This window comes from Dermacentor albipictus, chromosome 9 (assembly GCF_038994185.2).
Source record: "Dermacentor albipictus isolate Rhodes 1998 colony chromosome 9, USDA_Dalb.pri_finalv2, whole genome shotgun sequence".
In the NCBI taxonomy this organism is placed as follows: Eukaryota; Metazoa; Arthropoda; class Arachnida; order Ixodida; family Ixodidae; genus Dermacentor; species Dermacentor albipictus.
Genome location: NC_091829.1, coordinates 23322966 through 23345287, shown reverse-complemented (window position 1 = coordinate 23345287; position 22322 = coordinate 23322966). Strand labels below are relative to the sequence as shown.

General features: G+C 45.4%; 1 long non-coding RNA gene across 3 annotated transcripts in view; it reads right to left on the bottom strand.

Moving 5' to 3' along the window:
- Nucleotides 1-5875, bottom strand: part of LOC135901948 (uncharacterized) — a 54971-nt gene extending 49096 nt beyond the window's left edge. The window contains exons 1-2 of one of the 3 annotated variants that reach the window (XR_010564329.1): nucleotides 5762-5875; nucleotides 1292-1385 (exon numbers count right to left, since the gene is read on the bottom strand). This is a non-coding gene — a long non-coding RNA (uncharacterized lncRNA). Of the gene's footprint in view, nucleotides 1-1291; nucleotides 1386-2616; nucleotides 3081-5761 lie in introns of those variants that run through there. The other 2 variants (XR_010564328.1, XR_010564327.1) reach the window with 2 other exon arrangements.
- Nucleotides 5876-22322: the final 16447 nt, after the last annotated feature.

Genomic DNA, 22322 nt, shown 5'->3' with positions numbered 1-22322 from the left:
AAATACAATGACGACGACAGCCTGCTATATGCCACGCCGTCATTGCGGTACAAGCTCTTGGGTATCATTTACAGCAATCTATTCGTCCAAATACCGGCCCACTAAGTTGCCCAGGTGCTAGTGCTAAGAAGCGTCGTTATTGGGCCTCTTTAGAAAGAGGCAGTGATAAGGCATTTGAGATGAGACCAGAAGACATGAAAAGAAAAAAAGATTCGTGACAATAGATTTAATGAAGACTGAGTAATACTTGTTGAGGGGCTAGTTGGTGCATGTTTCCAGAAGACGGTTATAGCGCCGAAAAAACACAACACAAACTAAGCGAGACGGGACAGGCGCCTGTCCCGTCTCGCTTGCTGTGTGTTGTGTTCTTTCGGCGCTTTAACCCATAATGAAGCCTGTCCCGTCTCGCTTGCTGTGTGTTGTGTTTTTTCGGCGCTATAACCCTCTAATGAAGACCTTTTACTTTTCAAGCGGCCATAAATATAATTATATCATTTACCTGTGATACAACGAAAGGTAACGGAAGTGGGAGCATGGACGGATTTCTACGGTGGACCTTGAAACCCGACCAGCTCACGTGCCATTAGCTGCTGCACTGAACTAGCGATGGTGTGGAATCGACTACTTTTTGCTACTTCGTTCTGCATACATGGACATCTATGCCTGACTGCCTTGTTTCACCCGAGTTGATCCTTGGCACCGCGGTTCCTAACCTTAACTGTTTCAAGAGTTACTTCTCTGTAATGTCTCACAATTCATGAACAATGCTTATCGTCATGCTTTTTACCCAGTTAAGTCAACGCAGCGGAAAATCGTGGAGTAGTGTTAGACATTTCGCAAGATCACACATGCCTATAGTCACCTCACTGAAAATGCCACCTGTATCCTGTTTTGTGTCCAAAACGTTGCAGTCAAACTACTTTGTATTTTTATTTGGGAGTTAGAGAGGCTATGTGAGTACTTTACAGACAAGACTGAACGCTTAAATGTGTGAAAATTTTGTTTAACTAGAGGAACTCTTCCAAACAGACGCATAAAAACTGCTTTCCAATAATCAGCAGTGCATGGTCCCTTGGGAAGGGGAGTTCGTTTTTATTTGAACTATCTGAGGGACGAAGTGTTTCCGTCGCCTGCATAGGCAAAGAATGCGAAAAACCAAATGAATCTGAATTATGGAGCTAGCAGATCCACATTCCATTCTCTACGAACCGGCAAAGAATGATGAAAGGAAATATCAAGAGCAACATTGACACTTAATTTATACTTACATGTGAAGTTTGTATATACTTACACGACAAACAGGGCGTAGCTGATATTCTAGTTGAGATCAGGAGCAAGAAATGGAGCTATGAAGGCCATGCTCAAGGTCAGGCCTTCTCAGGGGTCTGCGTGATCGCGGTACAAACGTCAAGAAACACGTCACGAAGAACCAAAAACTTAACTTATCAATGGAAGATTCAAATAAATAGTGCACGACAACGTTGAGGTGGTCGCAGAAGAAACCCGTTTGAAATCACAGTGCAGCCAGATACACTAACAATGAACGACAAACTTCAGGTCCTACCCGTAAACACCAAAAGCAGTCGCCAACTTTTACAAAGGGACTGAGTGAGAACCGATGCACGTCAGCCAAGGGTCTCCCTCAGGCATCTTCTAGTGAGGCAACACAGATTAGGCAACGTTCCCTACCTCTTCGACTACTACCTCACATCGTCATTCCACGAGGACCAAGAATACATGACTTCCTTTTTCTTCTCTCGGAATTTTTTTATGAAACTTTACACGTGTAACTCTTATAGAAGTGGTAAGGAACTGCCATCTAAGAACGACACTCATGAAGTTGGGATTACTGCGCCATCACTGGGCAACAATTGTTGAAGCTTTTCGTGCCACCAGCAGCGCCGTAACATACAGCCAAGCGAGCGGTGGACACAGTTTCCAGTAGCACATGCAGTGATTTCGTTTCAGCCTATTCACCGATCGACTCTAGCCAAACTTTTCACGGCTCCTAACATGACTGGGAGCTGGGACGCAGCAGCGCTTGCGCTCAATGCAACGCGCATGGCCATGGACAGTACTTGGCTGGGCGCATCAGGCTAAGCAAACTTTGATACAGGCGCGCCTCACTTATCGTTAAATATGTTGTGCCATCTTCATAGCCTCCCTACCGGCCGGCGTCAGCATATTTTTGTTACACATGAAAACTGTCGTAGCACCTGCTGACCAGCGCTGAAACCCCATACATAAAAACACTTTTCGAATTTTTTTAACAATATCATGCGAGCGGCGGCAGCCTAGCGTCGGCGGCCTTGTAATGGTGTGGAGCGGTAGGATCGACGACAGTACGCGCGGGCGCTCATGACGATTTCCAGTTCGAATGAATTTGGCTGCGATGTTCGCTTCAAGGGTGCCCCTTACCGCTGCAAGGCCGCTGACACGCCATGCGATCGACACTTGCTCGACATTGTTAAAAATACCATGGGTGTACAGCAGGGAGTGACTTCCTCGAAAAGGTTTGTCACTCGCTCTCGCACACCGGCATCCTTAGGTCACGTAAAGCAGTCGAGCGGCGAAGCTCGACTACTCGAGGAAATCAAGCAGTGTTTTGAGAGTTACCTCTAGCGCGCAGGCCCCAGGCAAGCTACAGTTCACATCGCATCGGGGACCACTGCCACTCACAAGTATTCTGCGACGCGGTCAATCCCAGGTTAGGAGCGGCGTTGTGGGAAGCCTCGCTGCGGCACTAGAGACGGGGCGACTTTTCCAGACACGTCCCGGTGTGTTCATCGACGCCAGTCGTTGATCGCCGAAAACAGGATGCCGAGTAGCACAGCCGCAGTGAGCGTGAGCATGCCCACGATAAAGCCCGCAGGCTCGGGCACGTTCCCTCGGTGCTTCGGACTCGGCCGCACGCAGCGTAATCATGCACTCCACGGCCGCTTAGGACCGTACGATCCTACAGATAAGACAACTATATAGGAACGCGCTATGGTTGCGCTGGCACCGGAGCCGCCGTAGCGGTTCGACCAGAAAACACCGCGCGCTATTTTGGCTGGCCGGCAGCATGCGGCCAAAAGTTCGAATGCAGCGAAGGAATTGCGCCGAGTTTGCGTCTTCGCCAATGGGAAAATCGCTCCCTCGCCATGCATTTGTGCGCATGTGCTGCTATGACTGCTAATCACCGCGCTCTGCGGGTCAGGCTTGGTGCATTCGGTTCTTTGCTTTTCTTTGACATTGGCGCGAGTTGCATTAATAGCAACGAGCGTTCCCGAAGGCATTCCCGAATCTGACTTTACGACCTTGTCCGATAGGCAATCATTTAACCCACATACTGGAATTGCTAAGAGCATTTTACTTATGTGAGAAAGCAGCAACAGGCTCGTGTAGTCATTTACAGATATCAATTTTATTAGCAATATTGAGCAGTTGATAAGCACTGAACTTTAGACATCTTTCAACTCCACTGATTCAAACGGCCCCTACTTGGAGTAACATTCTATGTAGCAGCGAAGCTGTGATACTGATCTGGGAACTGTCTAGAAATTGAAAAAAAAACTCCGGAACCTCCTTGGAATTACGCAGAAACGGAAAATATTTAATTTAGTGAATGTCTTTGCAGCGAGCTTGCTTTGCAGTCCGATAGAGCGCTGCAATTTATGAAAACTCTTCGCTGTCGTCCCCGCTGACTGCGAAAAAGTGTTTGATGCAGAATAGGTATGGTTACAATATTACCGAAAGAACGTCCATGGTCTGAGTATTTTGCGTCTTAGCATCTGTAATAAGGATAAAATGCATCGTTATTTTCGTGCAGGGTGACGCTTCTTTTTGAGTTCTGCTAGCCAGAAAATTATTAGAAGTGCAGATTTACACAGCCAACATACCAACAGCATTGCAATGGACGACATAGCATGGCCATTTCTAAAGCTCAACTTAAAGGTAAGGGGAGACAAAATTTGAAGTGATAAAATCATCACAGTTGTTTCCCAAGCGTTATTCAATCTTAAAGCATGTTTCCTTGAGCACATGTGGCTGCTCAACATTTTTACGGCCTGAGTGGCATTTGGCAATACACTATCGAACTACATAGGAATAATCTCGCTTTTCACTACTGCACGAGGGAACAAGAAGCGTTAAGTGGTAGAATCTATGTAATTGCGCGTGTCACTAAATCAACTGCAGATGTGATATTTCGAGCAGAAAACCTATAATACCCTGGTGTGGTTTGAACATTATTCAAACCAACCAATGTTGTTGGTTGTTGCGCAAAGACAGAGAATAAGCGCCTCGATTAAAGGTAGAAATTTCTGCCAGCGTACATATGACCATGGACATGCTGGTCATTTGACAGTCAAGAAAGAATCTCTTGTCACGATACGCGAGGCTGTGAATGAATATGTGTTCCACTGTCCCTAATGTGTCACTGCATAGTCTACGCCTGTGACTTCTGCGGTTGCAACGAAACGATCGCACACTTTTTTTGTCAGTGCCTTCGTTTTAACTCGCAAAGAGCAGCCCTCTCAGCCACCCTAGACCAATGGACAAGTAAGTACCCAATAACGGAAAACAGCATCCTTGGAAACTGGCCTACGCAAACGTCAGCGCGATCCGCTATGAAGGCGCTGCTGCGTTACTTAAAAGATATAGAACTTTGTGACAAATTGTGCCTGTACCCTGTGTGACGTAGGATTGGACGGTGACACTGCGTAACAGTAGCAACGCCTTCCCAGACAGCGTGACAGCGCGAACAGAAACAGTTCTGTATCACGTGTGTACGTGTGCGTGTGTGTGTTTGTGTCTGTGTTTGTGTGGTTCTTTTTAATTCTGTTTCTCGCTTCACCTATTGCATCCCTTTGCCCCTCTCCAGGTACAGGGTAGCCAACCGGAGATAATCTCTGGTTAAACTCCCTGTCTTTCCTTTGCCTTTTTCTCTCTCTCTCTCTCTCTGCACCTGATGTCTGATCTACATGGGCAAACTTAGCCTCAAAGTACAATGTTTTACAGCGAAGCTGTTAAGGGCTACTTCCAAACACAAAATGCCGAAAATAGTGCAATACCGGGCCGACCCGCGGCGGAGGTACAGTTCGCCATTGAGGGGCCCACATACACAGCTTCACTGCTTATCCTTGACAGAGTGGAAGGGCGCTGAGTTTTTCATTAGGTAATGTATACCCGTCGTACAGTACGTTGGAAGAAATTCGGTCTGAAAATTAGCATTTTTTCCGCAATTAGTGTGCAGTTCCTAGGCAAAAATACACTGACCAGCAGTAAAGTCCTAAGTGATGGGCTTTAGAAATAATTTCTACGCAACCTTTTACTAGACTGCTTAGAAGATAGTTTTAAAATCAAAGTCGCGCTCGTCAGGGTTGAGAAAAAAAATGCTTGGTGTGCTTTTTTACATACGTACTGTACAGCAATGACTTCTACATGTGTTCCATGACTTTCGTGGTTTACCACACATGTGTACCTGGCCGCACTAAGCATGATTACTTATCTCTGCAAGTACCCAGCGTTAGTTCCCAAGACCATTTGAGCCTAGATCCTTACAATACAGATCACGTCTACATCAATGACAGTAATGTGTGCGATGCGAGGAACACGCGAATCGCACTTCTTATAGTACATAAAATAATTTTAGATTCAGAACCACACTTGCAAAGATCGGCACACTTTTCCGTGTTTTTGTGTAGAACATGCGCTGTAAACTTTCAGAATATGCTTGTGATCAGAATAACATGGTAATAAATCCACAAGAAGTACTTACAAGCTTGTTTGTAGATATCTATCTTCAGCTGTGTACCTCAAGCACGGATCCCACTTCTGCAATGTTTGGCCTTGTTCCAGTTCTTCGCCGTCTGGCAACGAACCTTTGTCAGCGTACACTGAAAGGCAAATATTGACTTGTTATGAGTAGTGAACCAAAAATAATTTAGCTTTCAGAACATTAATAAATAATGCCTTCAAAGTGGTTTTCCAAGCGGTAGCCTACATTGCAAAGCAGGCTACGATTAAGGTTACTTTGCTTGGCATTTTTTTTTCTTTTCGTAAATATTCGGTGGGGGCGAAATGCGAAAACACCCATGTACTTATATTTAGGTGCACGTTAAAGAACCCCAGGTGGTCGAAATTTCCGAAGTCCTCCACTACGGCGTGCCTCATAATCAGAAAGTGGTTTTGGCACGTAAAACACCATAATTAAATTTTTTTTCGTAAATTTTGCAGCATCACATTATACACTGAAATAAAAGCGTGCACGCCTTCTTATAAAAAGTTTTCATTTAGGAATCTGGGCAACAATTCTAAAACGTAGTGGCAAAATACTAGATGTGTGTGCGCTCACTGTGCGTAGTGTATGTGAATTTGGCAGATTCGGCAGCCACGGTGCATGTTTGGACATAGCTGTCTCCGGGAATTAAAAGCTGGCAATTCGAGACAAATTGTTTTTACTCGCCAGGGCACACAGCAGGGGCAGATGAATTTACTACGAATAATATTGTAGACAAGTAGTGAAAACTACCACTCATTAAATTTTGAGAAATTAGTGGCCCGGTTTGAAATTCAGAACGCAAGCCGTGTACACTATACTTTGATGCTATATCCTGATGCAGCAAGTGTCAGGCTACAGCTGCTTACGGGATATTAATCGCTAAATTAATCTATTCAAGGCAATGTTACTCTATTAGTTCTGTTGCATTGTATAACAAACTAGCATACGGAATTAACAAGCTTTATCAAGTAATGGTACAGGTAATAACACTATGAATTTTAATATTATTATTACTACAAACACTAACTATGTGCCAGCTTGTGCAAAACGAAATTTTAGCCATTAAGAGCAATAAATATATTTATGCAAACTGCACTTCACTCAGAACGTTTACCCCCCCACCCCATGCTTATAAAAAGGCATTGACCTTCTAAGCTAGACTTGTTAACAAACTTAAACGGAAGTTAATTGTGTCTGCAGGTAATAAGCATGAAAACATCACTGGTGGTGATTTCAATTGCTATTTCTCACTCTGATGGGTGAAAATATTGGACAACTAATAATAACCTTCTTGTTGATATATTTTGAGTACAATGAATAAAGAAAAAGCTTCAAGTAGCGCAGTATTTTTCAAATAGGTGCGCTATTCTTATGTTTGCTGCAAATTTTGTCTTAACACACCTTCGCATAATAGAAGGCTAATGTTTCAAGTTTCACGTGTTGGGGAGCAGTATTTAAACACCATCGTCAAGCATGTCTAGATAGCGAACCATGCTAGCTGTAGTGCTCTGATAATGTTGCACAGAAATCTTCACTCCTCTTGCTTCTGCTTTTCATATATTGAAATGTTTTGCGTTTCTCTACGCGATAACTCTTTCTAACTCCTAGGCCATTAGGCGCGTAATACCGATAAATTTGTTTTGTTTCGTCAAAAAGAAATGTAAAAATTTATCCACGGCTTTATCTGGCCCTCTGATATCCCCAAACACATATAAAGAAATAAAGTATGCTTCGCTCTACACACAGGCCTTTCTGTTGTGCGATATTCAATTATTCTCTGCAAGGGAAAGGCTTGAAGTAAGTTTTGGCGATATTCCTTTCTGTGGAATTAACGGTCTTATTTTCTTCGATCAGAATGTTTGTACTCCTCAGAGGCCACTTAGTAAACGGCAAAATAATGCTTTTCCTTCCTTAACGTAACTATAAACAAGATAGTTGTAACAGTATAATATTGTTCACACGCCTTTACAATGTGTCATATCAAGTCCTTGAGCTGCCATCAATTTCTCTCTCCACCGTTTTATTTCCCTCTATATCCACTGTTCATATTGCTGAGGAATCACAAATGTACATAGTATTACTTTCCTGTTCCAAAGACAACTGGAGCAGGTTTTTCATAGATATAAAATTGTGCTCTTTCAAACGCTGTGCCTAAAGGGTGTATGTACGTCTCTGCCTATTCCAGTCCTTCAGCAAGCGTGTTTAGCATTTGATGATTCCGCATTTATACTAATGTAAGCATGGATTGCCATATATTTTGAAGGTATCTGCATATGGACGGAGAATTTCGCTGCACTGAGGGCTGCCGTGGAAAACACAATGAATTGCTGATGTTTTATTTATTATCTTTATGCGTAAAATAAAGGAGGGGTCGGCGCCTTTATTGGCACTGGCTGCTCCTTTCGCAAGGCAAGCAAAGCTAAAAGCAGAAAACAGATTCAAAACACTGAAGACAGTCATATGTCAAGAACATTTGCGTAGTGCCGCACATGAGTAAATCAGGGTTGAGGAGGAAGTAACATCCACCGTGGGGGCTAGTAGCTATGGCGTTGCCCTACTAAGCACGAGGTGGCGGCGGTGGTTGATTCCCAGAAGCGGCAGCCACATTTCAATGTGGGCAAAATGATAAAACGCTCATGCACCGTGCACTGTGTGAACGTTAAAGGACCTTGGCGGTTGGGAATTATTCCAGAATTCCCCTCTGTGGCGTGGTTCAAACTGGATCGTAGTTGTTTTGGCACATAAAACTCAATAATCTTCTTTAATTTTAGAAGGGAGTCAGAAGGTAATAATAGACACACACAATTCCGTAGATAAACAACAGTGCACAAAAGAGTCCATAATCAAACAAGGTCAGAGTCTCGCAGACTGATGCATTTAAGCAAATTACAGTGCTGGGCAGTACCGAAGATGTATGTATTTCAGATACTATCTTAGATACTCTTTGGGTATCTTGTATGTGTATCATGATACGTCTGGAAAGACGTGTATCAGATGTATTTCCGATAAATGAACGAATGTATCTTGTATCTTAAGGTACAATATACTACTATCGCAACATCACCGTGCGTAACTATAAATGTAGGCTGAACTCCTCTTCTCAAGCCGATACTGCTGCCACTAAGCCACCTGAATAACACTAAAGGTAGCGACATTCTTTGTTTTCTGGAGGTAGCGACATTCTGGAGGGCAGGCGCTGAGGTATGCGCGTCCCTATTGGTGGAGCAGTCACGTGGTGGCGCTCACGCCATCCCGTCAAAAACAAACGCGCGAGCATCTGCGTGCAGTTGACCTTTTGTTTTCTTGATTTCTTGTTTTTAGTTGCGTCGGCGCCACGACACTTGCTCGTAGCTACCATACTGTGCTGCGTGTGCCAATGGGTGCGGCGCCTTTCGCGCAAATTCTCATGCTGCTATAGTGTCTTTGTCGAAGTATCTGTTGCGCATTGCTATGTTACGAAGTCTGAAGAACGCAAGAATTGGGTTGCTTTGCGTCTTGTGGCCTTCACACATCAGGAATTTGAAAGATGTCGTGAATGTAAGTTTGACTGTTGCCAACTAAAGCGTGGATGGAGCTGCTTCCAGGAGACTTGCACACAAAGCGGCTATTTTGTGCACGTGATTGTTGCTCGCAAGCACGAAAAGCAATGCTTTCGACTACGTTGCATGAAACGTTTTTTGAGCTACACAATTTTTGCCGTAGAAGAAAAAATATGGGGATCACACACACTGTGGAAATCGATGTAAGCGAAATTTTCTGTGTTGTTCGTGTTGATTGACGATAATTAGTGGTAATATTGACGGCGCATGCTGAACTTCTTCAACTTTTAGTCCATTACGAGAGCGGTGAGTTGATGGTAAACGTTATCTTGCGTGCACCACTGCTCTTTGTCTGCGTAGTGCACAGAACACTCAGGAAGAGGTTTTTGCTTGAGGTGTTGTTGTGAGCTATATTTCATAACCTCTGACAAGGATGAATATTCTCATTGCCTCACATGGCACATCTCATCCTGGCAGAAGTATTAAACTTTCATTGAATTATGGGGCTGTACGTGCCAAAATAATCGAATTATGAGCCACGCCGTAGTAACGGACTCCAGAATAATTTTGACACTGCGGTGCTCTCTAACGTGTCCATAAGTCTAAGTGCACGAGCTTTTTGTATATTTATCCCCAGTCTAAATGTGGCTGTCATGGCTGGAATCAAACCCACGACCTCGAGCAATGCCATAGCCGCAAAGCTACTGCGACTGGCACAGAAGTTTTGATTTGACATGTGACCACTTCCGTAGTATCGCCTAGACCATACGGTGCGCTTTAATTAGGCTTTGATTCTGCACGCCCTGCGTAAGTTTTCCGTTTGACAAATTTTCATGGTGTTTATTTTTCAGAAATAGGATAGGGATAACTTTAATAAAGTGCCGGCAAACGACGGTTTAACGCGCCGTGACACTGACCAAGCATCGGCCCGGGGTTATACCCTACTCTGGACTACCCCAGTCGAACCAGTTTGTAGTTGGTCATGAGGTTTGTGCTTTTCGAGCGCACCCAGGGCCTGCTGGACGGCCCATAGTTGTGCGTCCTTGTCTGCAGACTGCAGTGCACCCTGAAGTTCGGGCGGGCAAGTCCTTGAGGTAGCTGCCGTCGAGAACCTGGAACAGTCCCACATGATGTGCCATTGGTCCGCCGGACCCGCTGCAGAAACAACGCACAGCCCGCTCGGATAGAGCTCTGGGTGGAGCACGTGCAGCATTGCGGGGGCGAGGAGTGGCGCGATCTGTATCTGCCCTTACGGCCTCCTCCCGATTGAGTGCCGGGGGGGGGAGGTGGCATTCTCCGTCGAGCTAAGCAGTTACATTTGGTTAGTGCGGCATAACTCGTCAATCTGTCCTTGGTTTTGAACCACCACACGGAACGGTCACTCTCGGGGGCACGGAAGGTAAGCGGTCGCGCCGCCAAATGGGCCGTCTCGTTGCGGTTCGGTGAGGATGCACACTCGCCGGCGTGCGCCGGGAACCACTTGACACGGATGATGCTGCCGCGGTCTTGAAGTTGGAGCTTGCCGATGATGGCGGCCGCCGGCGCGCAAATTCACCCCTTTGCAAGGTTTCGCACGGCGTTCTTCGAGTCGCTGAGCACGGTGCGACACTCGGCCTCGCTGAGCGCCAGAATGATGGCAACCTCCTCAGCGTCTGTGGCGTTCGTACACCGCAGGCTCGCTGCCGTTGTCTTGGTGCCGGTAGCCGCCGCAACGACCACAGCCACGACGCCTTGCCGCTTGTGTTCCTCTGTGTCTACGTACCGGGCGTGCGGGTCTTGGGCGTGTTGTTCTGTGAGGGCCTTGGCCCGCGCCTGCCACCGCTCTTGGTTGTACTCTGGATGCATGTTCTTCGGGATGGGGTCCACGTAAATGTACGCCCGCGCCTCGTCTGTGATCTCCCACGGTTGCCGGCTGGGAGCTTGGGGGTTGTAACACAGGGACGTCAGTATACTGCGGCCCGTCTTAGTGGTAGAGAGGCGCTCGATTGGCGAGGTGAGCTGCACCTCGGCTATTTCTTCTAGGGTGTTTGGACGCCGAGCTGCAAGAGCCGAGCCGTACTCGCGGTCTCCATCAAGCCCCGCGCCGTCTTGTAAGCCCGTCTGATCAGCGTGTTGATCTTGGTCCTGTCAGTGACGTGCCAGTTGAGGTAGGCGATGTGACTGGTCACGAACGACTGGACAAGGCGCACGAGACTGTCTTCACGCATGCCCACCCATCGTGTAGAGACTCGGTGTATGAGCCGGATGGCATCCATTGCCTTGGTGGTAAGCTTGTTGATGGTCTCGTCGTTGCGGCCGCTCTTATTGAGCAGCAGGCCCAGGACCCTGATCTTGGGAACGTCGGGGATGCGTTGCCCCGATGCAGTCAAAATCTTGATGTGGTCACACTCCTGAAGGGGAGCGCGCTTCCATCCCGGTCGAAGGGGTGTGAGGATGAACAGCTCGGGCTTGGCGGGCGAGCACATTAGGCGGGTGCCGTCAAGGTGCTGCTCGATGGCGGTAACCGCTGCTTGCAGCTGTTGCTCGATGCTGGCCTCGGTGTCACCGGCCGCCCACAGGGTAATGTCATCGGCGTAGATCGTATGCCGGACGCCGGTCCCCGCTACTGCCTTCGCTACCCCGATTATGACGAGGTTAAAGAGCAACGGCGAGATGACCGAACCCTTTGGAGTACCCGTACTGCCGAGCTTGTGCTCGGGGAGCTTGAGGTCTCCGGCGTGCAGTTCCAAGGTTGGTTAAGAACTCTTGAATATAATTGTAGCTCGTTACCCCCATGTTGAGTCTTGATAATTGTGCTAATATGGTTGAGTGTTTGATTTTGTCGAATGCACTATTTAAATGGAGCCCCAGAATTACTTTGCTTGAATTACTTTGCTTTGTCTTGTTGTCGATGATTCCTTGTTTGAGTTGTAACATGGCATCTTGTGGGCTGACTCTGCGTCAGAAGCCGATCAACCTGTCAGGATACAGGCCTTCATTCTCTAAGTATTCCTGCCACCAGTATTTTTCAGATAGCAGAAACGTACCGTACCGTACCCTAAACTTAAGTTTGTACCGTTTGCCAGCAACCACAGTCATGTGTACAGTAGCAGCGCTTATTTGCCTTCTCAAGACATATTTTCCCAAACTCCGCCCCCCCCCTCCCCCTTCAATGAGAACTGTGGGCAAAGGGTGGGAAGGCTGTCACACACTCGTTTAGCGATTGTGTCTGTTCTACCCATTCTGTGCCTCCTGTCCCCTTCCTCTCCCCTCTCCTCTCCTTCATTCTGTCTAGCTTCCCTCCTATCTTGCGCCTTAGTAGCAAGGTAAGCGTTGCCATTTCTGCAATGATTTTGAGGGGTCACAGGTAATTGCAGCTATCAAGATGCTAATGCGGCGACACCCATGGAGCTCCAGAGGGCATTGAGCACATTCGACGCAGTGCGAAGATCCAAACGGGCTTCTCGCGTCGCCTTTACTCTCTGCCGCGCTCCTGACATGTATGCACACGTTTTGAACCAAACCATGACGCGCTGCGCCAGACAGCAGCAGTAACAGCAATGGGAAAGTCGGAGGAAGTAGCAAAGAAAACGTCACTTTAAAAGAAAAATCGTAAAACGATTGCACGTTAATGAATATGTCGCTAACGAACGCTTTACGCCAGCATATCAGCAGGATATGAAAGCTGTATACACGGTGCTTCACAATAAATGTCGCTACCAGCGTGGTTGCTGCTCTACACCTGTCTGCTGATCCGGTACGGCGTAGATGGTAGTGCTTTTACGGACAAGATATAAATCCACAGGGTAATTTGGGCCGTTGTATAGAGGCTTCCTATTGATGTTCTTGTAGTTAGATGGTGGCCCGCTAGCTGAGTGGCAACCAGAGCCGCGACTCCCACCAGTTACAAAAGCGACAAGCAAAGCCCGCTGACACCGCAGCGTATAAAGAGCTTTCATGTTAAGCATCTCAAGCAATCGCACTAAATTGTTTCGAAATGAAGATATACTTATAGCAAGAAGGTGAAAATTTTTAGATACTAACACAAATTTCATTTAAAAGAAACAGAGTTGGTCGGAGTTAAGAAATTTCAAAGGAAACATTTTGCACCGAAGCTGTATATGGCTCGCCGATTCAACCGTCCATCCGTCTGTTCCCTGAAAGCCGAAAACTCTTCCGGCGGAACCTCACGCGCGCGCGCAAAAAAAAAGGAAGAGAGCTGCGACATTAGCTCGCCATAGTGACGTCATTGCTCTCCATCGCTGTGCAGCACACGTGCAGCAGTTTCTCTCCAGCTCCAAAATGGGTACAGGCCACGCGTCATACGTATTCCTGAGGAGCAGGCAGCTTTCAATCAGCAACGCTGCGAGCAGAACCGGGAACGAGCTCGTCTGCGACGTGCCGGCGCTGCAGCCAGGGCACAAGAACAGGCTCATGCAGCTGAGCGCAAGCAGCAACGGCGCACAGGAGATTCGGCAGCCTACCAAGCCATCGTTTAATGAGCCGTCGGGATTAACCCAGTGATAAACGTTCCAGCTTCGCTGGCTATGCAGAAGGGTTGAAATCTGGGCCAGTTGGTACATACTTGAACGAAAAACCAGTCAAAAACACAAAGGACAAGAGGAGAGGTTCACACCACAACGACTGGACTATCAACTGAGGTTTATTAGAATCGGTGTAGTCCCAGCAAGGCCCGCAGAGCATGCGCAACTGCGTCATCGCTAATCACATAGCATGAAAAGACAAGAAACGCTTCTATCGTGACCGACTTAGAAATTCAAATTCTTTTTCAACTAAGCGCACCGAGGTTGTACTAACGCAGTCATCACCTAATAAACGGATGTAGTACGCTTCCAAGATTTCTCGCTCTTCTTTGCCCTTGCCCCTACCAGGAATCCCCCCGCTGGCTAATCATCTGTACGGAGTGTTTGGTTGGTGATTGGTTATGTGTATAGACGTCCGCTGCTACATTATACAGATATATAATAAAAATTTTGCGAATGCATCAAAGTACCTCAAACTCAAATGGAAAGTGTTACACCAGATAGAATAATTGCAGTACTGTATCAGTATTTCAAATCCTTGTTGCCCGAGTATATCTTATCGTATCATGACACAACTGCAAAGCACATTTGCCCAGCCCTAGCTGAGCAAAGCCAAGCTTTATTTGCCTCTTACTCTCAATTTGTGGCTGATGGATCCTGTGTTGCACAATTTGCCTGTGTCGGACATAATGTAGGACACCACCGGATATCGTGCATACCATGGCAAATTCCAGCGGCAGATAATGTACGTAAGCGTGCATGTGAACGCTGCAACCAACACTCCCTTCGTCGTCATTTCGTCGCCTTCATACGATTGTGATTCTTCTTCGTTGTCTAGGGGCCTTCGTTCCACCTTCATCCTGTCTTCGTCATTTCGTCGTCTTTCTGTCATCGTCGTACAGTTGCTGACATGGCTTAGTAGTCAACTGTCGTCTTGGTGCATTTTTGGTCGTACTGTCATCGTCGTTGCAGGAGCATGCTCTCAGTGTAGCCGCGCCGTTGTTGTCATTCAAGTGCCACGTTTACATTATCATGCCATCGGTGTCGCTCCAGCATCGTCATCTCACTGTCACCATGCATACCGTCGTCTAAATTCCATCGTTGTATTCCTTACTTGTCCCTCTAAAGTCACCACACCATAGCTATCACTGCGTCGTCATCATACAGTCGTCGGCATGCATTCATAGTGTTTCCATCATTGGAATTCCTCCATCATCGTGCGTGGTATCTGCCTGTTCGAACGCCACAATATGCGAGGCGCCCAATGATGGCTAACGTGTCTAACTTAGTCGTGTGCTTTCCAGGAGAATAGGTTGCTTTGCAAACACCAATGGAAGCTTCGCTTAAATCGGTTATTTTGGCTTGTCTGTTAAAAAAAGCAAGGACTGCTGGCCGCGGTTCTTTACAACTACATTGTAATTTGTAGTACACTTTGAAGACGCTCTTCTGAACAAAAAAAATTTAGCAGTGATCTAATATAAAAACGTTATATATACCAAGCAAATAGTCGCTGCTGTTCTATTTGCATATGATTCGAGAATTTGCCATTAAAAGTTTTCGAATATTTACTTCCTTCGAATAGTGCAGCTGTGAGCCGGAACCAACGCTAAAAGTGATGATCATTCCGAAAGATTTCCCTGCAAGAGACCTGTGGTCATTGCACGTATACACAAGTTCCTGAGGAAACGTACGGGGTAGCCATCGAATACAAATACATATATTTTAGGCAGCTTATACCCAAAATTGGCATCTCTATTTCTTATTTCGCGAATCTCGCCATGTTTGAATCTCTTGAACACAGTGACTAAGTGCTGTACCGACCAACTCCTGCATTCGTGCCGTTCCCTTGTTTATTGCTAACATTGTTCAAGTGCCCCAAATAACTTAAGACAGTTCTCACTCATTTGCAAGCATCTCAGTGGCCCGCATAGCCTCGTTGCAAACGCTATCCCACTCATTTGCCAAGTAAATTTTGTTAGCCTGCTTTGTTCACCAAACGGGCTCCGCGCAGAACTTCTTATATGACTTTGTTTAGAAGTGAAAAGAATATTTAATATTCTTTTCAATATGTGGTGGTCATTTTTTGCGAGTAATCACGTTAAATTTAAATCGAAAATTTCACCGCTCGAGCACTTCTACTGCATAGCGAGTTTAAGTTCTTTTAGGCAAGAATTTATCGCATGGCTCGGTGCAGAAACAAGCAAGGTGCTTTTTTTTAAAATGTGGCACTTGGAAGCTAAACACTGGCAAGAAAAATATTTCAAAATGTTACATTTGGTGCGGAACACAATCAAGCCTCGCTCTCATAGGCGTGATTTTCATGGTGACTTTTTTTTGCAAACTGAAACGCCTTACGTACTCTTCAACTATGACTTCCCTGTTCCGTGCATAACAAGTCAGTTCGTGGCAAGGAGGAAACATTGTCGCTTGGTCCTTGAAGTATATGTCGCTAAAATTGCAGTATGGTGCAAGAAATGCGTTTAGAAAATCAACTATACCAGCTGTGCGATTGTCTCCATATATTTGACTATAGCCAACCGCGATACTAGATAATATACTTGAATTATTTAAACAAAATTGGTTAAGTAACTTCAGCGTAATTGCTTTTTTACGGGCATAAATATTCATAATGTGCAAGCCGGATAAAGGATAGCTTTAAAATACTTGGAGCATCCATATGTATTTTTACTCATCTATGTTGAAGGCCTTCCTTTCCAGAAAACAAATCTTGATATTTGTTAACTGAGACATCCTGTATAATACCTGCATCTACCATTTGTACTGCGCCGAGTAAAAAATTGTCTGCCCAGTATTACTCTATGGCCGTCGTTTTAAATATATAACGACCTCCTCTTGATGACATACGTGTTCTGCAATTTGTAACTTCTTATAAACATGCATAAGTGCTCGAGGCACGAAGTTCATATGGTATGCGCAACTTTTAATATAGTTTATATGATACACTTGTCGCTATGTAACGTGGATGACATTTAAATGGAATGACGAAAATTCCAGACCAAGTCGGAAACCCGCAGTCATACGGTTAGTCACAATGACAGTCATACTGACATTCATCTGCCCAATTTTTTTTTCATTCTTTTGTATGGCCAAGAATCTAATGCCCGTAGCGGCAAACACTGTAAGTCGGAAATTTCCTGCAGACGCAAAATGGATTCACTGGTTGTACGACAGAATCATGATATAGATAAAGAATGCAATGCTCAAGGCACATCTTCTACGGGCCGTGTTCGTGGCTACAGTGCCCGAGTGTCAAAGTACGGTGGAGGGCGGGCCGACCTCATGTATGAGCTTTTTCGGAGTCAGCTTCGACTTCATCGAGCCTGTGTAGGTAAAATAATTGCCTTCCTACCTAGCAGAAAAGTGAGTCTATTGAATATTTTATCATGTGGCTACATAATGCCAAAGGCAGGCGTCAAATACCAATTAGCTTTTAGCCACCCCATAACAACAGTTAAGAAATTAACCCAAGAACGCTTCCTCGAGAGCGTTAGCCTATACATTAAAATGGCAAGTACTTCGTTACCTTTCATTATAGCTAATTTATGCGTTTGCTGCAGCAAGAAACGAAACCCCGTTTACTGAAGGCCACATAGTAAAAAGAATGCAGCCTACCTTCTTTACTAATCTTTTCATGCAGCAACGCTGACTCTTGTAAAGAAAATTATTACTGTACAAAACAAGTACTCATCATTTTTGGTTGGAACGTTCTTAACTACGAATGTCTTTGTGAATAAAGACGTTCTGTAGTGGTTCTTTGCCAAACTCCTGTTTACGAGACATCCAAACAGAATGACCAGCACATTGACAAACGTTCCTGCTGTCCAAGCATTGTGAACTGTAACAACTTCAGTAAGGTCGCTGCTGGTGTACAGACAAATGACACACATAAAGATGATGTAACCCGCGCAAGAGGGGACACAGAGCACAACAAAGGTGACAAGGACAAGTGCTGACTTCGAACTGGCGTCTATTACAAAAAGGCATGAGTATATATCCTCGCGCCCGCGAATGCATGCAAAGATCCCGTGCGACTGGCCGCTCGAGGCATTTCGCATGTATTCGCGGACTTTTTTCACGCTCAGAAAAAACAATTTGATGTAGCACGTATTGAGCAACATAAAGCTGCAGCGGGAGTTTTTCATGTCACTCTACAATTTTCTCATTGACACTTTTAATCTAATTATAATATTTGACAAGTTGATTAATTAAGACTAATTATCTAAATAGGCAAAATGAAAAATAATTTCAGTACCTCCGAGCGACAGCAAACAACATTAACTTGGTTTTGTCCAGCTACAGGGCATTCGCATATTTTTAAACTCTGGCTGAAGTTAACTAGCACACCCTGTATACAATTTAGCATGCAAGATCGGCGAATTGATATTGCGGGAAAAGCATGTCAGATGAGACTTACAAGTGCTGAAGGCTGAGTCAGTTGGTATTCCATACTGACAAAGAATAGCGCGGAAAACAAGGGATCAGAAAGAAACACGAAGCAAGTGTTGATCTTCATTTTCCCTTTTCCGCGCTATTTATTTGTCAGCACCGGATGAAGACGAGATGACGTTTTCTGTTCACGAATAGGCTCAGGTGTCGCATTGGTCTATAAGTTGGAGGGAGAACATAAATTGCAGAACAGAACATAAATTTCGCTAACGTGGTAGAATTAGGAGTGGCGTCAACTGCTGGTCAACAAGCTGCAGCAATTTTTGCGTATTAATTACCACGTTACATTTTGTGTCACCAGTCAATTTTAAATTAGTGCAAACAACCTTATTGGACGAACGATACACAAGGCTATGACGCAGGTTTCTTTCACTCGGCACTGAAAAGGCCCGAGAAGGTTTATATTCTTAAACATAGACTAAGCTTTCGAACGATCAAACACGCGAACACTTCCGGAGTATTTAGCATACTTAAGTACATTCGATATACCACGGAACTAACGTGATTCCTTACTCTTTTAAACGGTCACGACCACTCATAGCACTTGCCGTCAACGAAGACCTCACCTTCTGCTGTATAAGAGAGATCACCAGTGGTGTATATCCGCCAATGGATCCTTGATGTTTCAATAACGGCCCGTAGTGCGGACTTTATCGAAGTGAAGCGTAAGCTCACCACAAAAAAGAGCATGTCAGTATATATAGCCACCTTATTTCCCGTGAACATCATATAGGACCACATAAAAAAGCAGTGGACCACCCATGGGGATTTATTTCTGTAAGAGCATCTGTCTCATTTTAAAAAGTAAACAACGCGTGCTTTCTTTATGTAGGTGCAGCAAGCAACACATATCATTTGTGTGTTGTAATCTGACTCTAAGCCGCCCATCATTTTTTTTTCCTTTTTTATATTCATGCTTTCCCCCGGCTTCAAACATTTAAACTGTGTAAAAATATTTCCCGCACTGCGAGACTAAGGTATAAAGTACGTTTAGCCTGCATTGTAAAAGGTAAGGCGACAAGCACACCGGATACCGTAAAATCTGCTTTGCAAAATCCCTTACCCAACGCTTATTCGAGCGTAAAATAAACTGGGGCCCTCTGTATGACGTGCGTGTGCGTATGCGTGTGCGCGTGCACATTTCGACTTTACCTATGTTGTAGGCCTTTCAAAGTCGCGAAGGACCATCACGCATTGTTTTGGCTGGTAAACTTAAAGGAGCCTTCGCCCTCGAAGGTTACACCGAGCAAAACGTCATTGCTACACATGATTCGGCTGGGCGTTGCTTTACCCCATCGCTACGCGCACCTCACCAGCCTGATTCTAGACACCGCCAGTCGTCTGAAACGCTGGAACATATACTGCGCTATTTTCCAGCATATATGGTGGAGAGAAGGAGGTTGGAAAGTTCCCTAACCAGCGTTGGCAGGCAACGGCTGTCGGAGGACGCAATCCTCGGCCCATGGCCTGACACTCCAACTTCAATGCGGACAGCTAAATCGCTGTTGACGTTTCTGCAGGACACCGAGCTAGACGTGCGGCTCTAGCAGGGCAACTGTCTCATATACATAAGCACTCACCGCTTCTCTTATCATCATCACCCATCCCAGGACTTTCACTCTCCTTCCCTCTTCCCCAGTGCAGAGTAGCCCACTAGAGCAGTAGCTGAGGTTGACCTTTCTGTCTTTCCTCTCAATAAATTCTACCTTCTATCTATCTAAAGAAGCCTTCAGGGCGCCTAGCATAGTGGAACGTCAAATTGCTAGAATGTGACGCCCCGTGTTTCACAAATTCGGACGACAACACTGGGCTGCCAACTGTCTTTCTCGCGCCTACATCGGCGCGCCGCCGCAAGAGGAGCAAGACGAGGCCGCATTCCAAGGAACAATAGGCGCAGATGTCTTCGCCGAACAACAGCGAGCGAACCCACAGCTAAAAAGCTTTGCTGAGTACTTGGAAAGCAAGACCAAGTTTGTTCTAAGGGTATCTCGGAGCAACTTCGCTTTTCTTGCTAAACGACGTACTAGTCCTTTGCGACATCATTTCCGACGTCGGCAACTGGGAATAAGTGTAGCATCGTCGCTACCGACTAAATTACCCGCTACGACGAAACTAAATCCCTGCTCAAAGGTAGTGTGGCCGAAGGGGCGTAATTCTTCGTTGAGAATACTCTGCTACGACATGGTGCTGCAGAAGTCCTGATCACGGATAGAGGTATGGATTTTACAGCGAAGCTGACTCAAGCATGGGAAGCCATCCTTCCAAACGTAACCTTCGCTTAGAATACGGGGTGCAAGAAACAGTGCACATGACGCTGTTCAAGCTGATTGAGGGATGACGATCGACACCACGCTACCTACCATCGCCGCCTGTATCTCCGACGCGCTGAAGAACGACAGCTCGCCTGCGTGGGTATCAAGAATTAGCAAAAGACGAGCAGCCGGCACTACAACCTTGGACAACCTTGTGTGGAATGCCAGCTCGGTGACGGTGTTTGGGTTTGGACTCTGATACGCCGACGTAGATTAAGTGACAAGCTACTTCGACACAATTTTAAACCATACAGGATACTCCGACGTGTTGGAGTACTGGACGATGAAGTAATGTCGGACGGCATTACGCAATAACAACGTCACCGCGCGCGTCCTTAAGTCGAGCACGTGGGGTGCCTCAAGTAATTCTGCTAGCGCTAACGAACTTTAGGATGTTACTTTATTGCTGCGTTATATCACACGCTTTTAAAGTTTGCAACGTTCTGCGATCGTCGATAAAGATATTCTTACACCTTGTCTCGTTTAAGGTATCTTGTGTGTGGAAAAAGAAATGTTTACGGGAAAGGTCGTCGCTGTTCCGCGGTGTGGAAGGATTTTTATGCCTAATATAAATATATAAGTGCAAATGAAAAATATTCTGGACCCATTTTGCGATGGTCCTCTTCGGCAGTGGCTTCATCGCGCTTTCCCACTTGGCTGGTACATCGTTCATGTATGTGCACGAGGAGTACTTAAAATAGCACGTGTGATTCAATATCAATGCCAGAAATGGGCTCCCCCGTCCAGTCTTAAAGAACTTGCTCTACACGCCCTTGCGTGCTTTCTACCTCAAACCTATCGTAGTAGGAATACGGATTCAGGAGCACTGAAAACTGAAGCTCAACTCATTTCGTGGCTAAATGGATGTAATAAATATACGATCTGAGTCGCTCATCCTTACTACAACAAAAAGAATGAGTTCAGAATTCAATATCAGTGTGATCTTTATTTTATTAATAAAACAAGACATATCCTTGGGTTAACCATACGGGGGTAATAAAATTGTCTTAATTTTCTCACTTTATTTAAACAGTGGAACATGTTTTGCAGTTTTAAACTTACCAGCCCTGGAGTGATATTCTATAAAATGTTCATGAAATATACAAGATTTTTAAACGTCTCTAAAATGCTCCAATTATTGCTATTTCTGCTATTGTGGCATTTTTTGGATTTTATAACAACTATAAAACGTGTAATTGCATACTTCTTATTTAGTTTCCGAGAAACCTTTCGAAGATTCGTCAGAAATATTTTTCAGCTTCAGTGCTTTAGCTAAGATGGCCAAAGAAAACCTCCGATTTCGGAGTCAGTCGGAGGCAGTTGCTCAAAAACGAAACTTCGGCAACACGTTCAGTGGCAACTGCCACTACACGTGTTAAATAAACGTGATTGAAGAATGTGATCTCCCACTAGATTGTTCGATTGCTATTCGCATTACTATAGACACTCATCGTGAGATGACTCCTGCCGTAACTTTTCTATTGATCTATCGCTTTTCACTCGTAATGCGGTTGCTGTGACCAAAAACGAATCCACGACCTCGAAGGCTACGGCAGATTGCCATGCATAGTCACTCCGCCAAACGCTTCTTCACACTAAAGAGTATTTTCAGTCTTGTGCTGCCGGCGTTACCCTGGAAAATATAGCGCATACACAAAAACAAAACAAGAATTTGCAACAAAAAAAACTGTTTTCTGCAAAGCGCACAACGCCACAC